This window comes from Morone saxatilis, unplaced genomic scaffold (assembly GCF_004916995.1).
Source record: "Morone saxatilis isolate NCDOM2014 unplaced genomic scaffold, NCSU_SB_2.0 Contig0, whole genome shotgun sequence".
Lineage (NCBI taxonomy): Eukaryota > Metazoa > Chordata > Actinopteri > Moronidae > Morone > Morone saxatilis.
The window spans coordinates 14,561,733-14,564,902 of record NW_023339650.1 but is presented as its reverse complement, the minus strand read 5'-3'; the positions used below and the strand labels follow the sequence as shown (position 1 = coordinate 14,564,902).

At 37.2% G+C, this 3,170-nt stretch overlaps 1 protein-coding gene across 1 annotated transcript in view; it reads left to right on the top strand.

Annotated features, from left to right (window-relative positions):
• The window catches only part of mettl4 (methyltransferase like 4), a gene marked incomplete at its 3' end in the record, with an annotated part of 14,995 nt that overhangs the window by 1,622 nt on the left and 10,203 nt on the right, over positions 1-3,170 (top strand).

Genomic DNA, 3,170 nt, shown 5'->3' with positions numbered 1-3,170 from the left:
AAAAGTTAGTTTAAAGTTTTATTAAAAGGGTAACGCCAAACGATCAAAGTCAGGTTTTAGGGACTACTACTGCATATGTTGTATTAAGCCTTTTGTGGCTCCAGAGGGAGCAGTGTGAAATCTGTGAAGAATACAATGCCAATTGGTGGAGTACAGTTGTAAGTATAAGTACAGCATTAAAGTATTTGCACCAAAATATACTTAAAGTACTGAGGAGGAAAATTTTACAGTTACTAACTAACCAAATGAGAGGTGGCAGCCGGCTCGCACCCCCCCCCCTCACTGGTTGTGTCCCTCTCATACTCAAATGTTTATTCATATTGTCACCTGTCCCCTTGATCAAACCCCCACACCTACATTTCCTGCCCTTTGTCTCCATCACATTTCTGATCACTACCTTTTGTATTATTTCCCTCTGACTCTGATGTTAATCATGTAACGTCTGCTGACTGCCTGATTAATGGCTACCATTTACATACTGTCTATTGTATTGTCCAGTGCTCTGACCAAAGGTAGCAGTACGACCAATTTATTCCAGCACCTCAAGCAGAGGCATGCAGCCGAGTGGGAGAATGTTGCACCCCCACCTCTCCGCGAGATAATACAGGACCCCAGCCCACAAACCCCCCGCTAAAAAACAGTCCTACCAAAAAATCTATTAAAATCGTAAATCGGGTTTGGTTTAATTTTATCATGCCCAGCCTAGTCTGCCATCTTACTTGCACGCACTAGGAGAGGAGGCTCTGAAGAAAAGCTAATACTTCGCTTAGTTTACTGAAAAAATCCGTATTCGCCGTCCAGACGACTCTCGTGCACTCGGCGTGTTTAGGATTTTCCCACTTTCGGGACCCGTTTTCTAACCCGAAAACGGCCGCATCCGTCGGACGCAAGGCACCGATACGATAAAGTAAGTTTTATCACCAGCATATCGACACAAAAAAAAACAATAAATTATCGGATCGAGTAGGAAGGCCCTTAAAGCCTTCACCACATACTACACCTATTTTCTCTCCTTGCTCTGCTCTGTGTAGGTGAGATACTCAGAAACTATTTAATATATTCTCTTTTCCATTGCCTTAGCTGCTGGCCTCACATTTACCATACATTAGAAGTTGTCTTTGGAAAGACATTGGACAGTTGGAAAGGAAAAAACATACACACAAAAAGTAGTCGATCTTAAGACACATTAAATCACAAATACAAAAAACAGTAAATCTCGTTGATTTTAATCCAGTGTTTGTTTTGGTGCTTCCGGAAACCTGATACCATTTTACTTGACCTTAACTTAAGCTTTGCATTGTTCCTTTGCTCTTAAGTTTTCGTTTTTGCATTTTAAAAGGTTTGACTCGCGTTGTGTTTTTTTTTTTAAATTTTATTTTGCTGTACACAATAACTAGGTTTTAAGAGCTAATATATATTATATGTTACTAATCTCCTAACTTTTTATTAAAACAAAAACAGAGGTAAAGTTAAACATTAACACTAAATTATGCGAACTCTGGTTATCAGTTTTAACACGAAGATATAAATTGATACTTAGATCAAACTTCTTTATAAATTACCATAACTTCCGCCTTAAGTTATAAATGTTCTCTATTCAACATTTTATTAATTCCTGATCATTTGGTGCAACAAATTATTATGCTATTCAGGAACCATAGTTCTCGCTTACATGTACCATATATATACAGGGTCGGACTAAAACCACTAATACTGGTATCTCTCCAATAACATTCCTAAATTCAGATGATAGCTCTCAAAGTTAAATCCCCTTTAAACAAAATAAAACAAAAAAGAACAGCATACTATCTCTGCTTTGTCTTACACCCAACCTACCTACACTGGCAGTGATATACACACCACACTGCCGACATTCAAAAAATGGAAACAAGAAGTGATTCCCCAACCAACTGCGGACCAGTCAACACTATATCAGACCACTTTGGACTCGAGCTTATACCTAGCCTGGTCTTTCCACAGGAATCAACTATCTGCGTCTTTCAGTTATATCCACTTCAATGACCATATTCCACGTTGTAATTTATCTTCAATAAACAAAAGCCAAATACAAAACTATACGGGAGAGCAAGTTCAAATCTATGGCCAAGGCCGAAAGAAGAGATAAAACTACAATAAAATCTGCAGACATTACCATATAAGCAAATATTGCCAACATTTCAGAGAACCCAGGGGGATCTCATCTGCCACATAACCACAGCAAGCAACACTCACTTACTTGACCAATTGACGCGGGATGGCGCTCAACACTATTTATATTCCCGGCTATACTCCAGAACTTCAACAACCTTCCAGACACACCGCAACTGCAACTTAGGGTTTCAAAGGAAAACCACCCAATGATATACCTCTGAAAATCCTTCTGGCAATCTCTTAACTATTATATATATTCATATTCTTATATCTTGGTAGGAATTGATCTATCCGGTGTGGAAAGAAAAGATAAGATCCCTATATACGATAAAAAGACACCCCAATAATATATGTTTAAGGTGTACAGTCCTTTTATTATCCAAAAAAAATGACCTGATGTGTTTTTATTAGATTCTATATTTACACAAGATAAGATACGAGATCAAATCCAAACATTATAGGGCTCGATCTACTCAAAGTTGCTGACCAAGGCGAACTATATACTACAATTCCTCTTTTCTCAACATTGGAACAAGCCTACCAACCCTACCAACCCTCCCATTCCAGCATTCTCCACACTAACAACTTTCAACATCTGGAAGCCCATATAATGCATAAACTGACCAACTGTGTCGTCATTAATTCTCTAACTGACCAAAACCACCATGAAAAACTATAGATATGCACTTAAAAATAAAAAAAACACCAGATGGTGCTTGTATAAGCCACTTAATACTGTTAGTACAAATCAAACTCAATACAAGTACTATATAAAGCACAGAATATCTTGCCCGGACCATCATAACGAGGTAATTACAATCAGAACTAATATCACCAAAAAAAGAACACAAAAAATAACACATCCTTACCCAATAACTTAAACATTATCTTTTCCATTTATAAAAAAACCACATTACAACAAAATATACCATACATCAAAAACATTTAACTCATTATATGTGTTACTAATAAGAACAAATAACCAATTTATACATTAACCATAACTTTCTCTCTCTTTT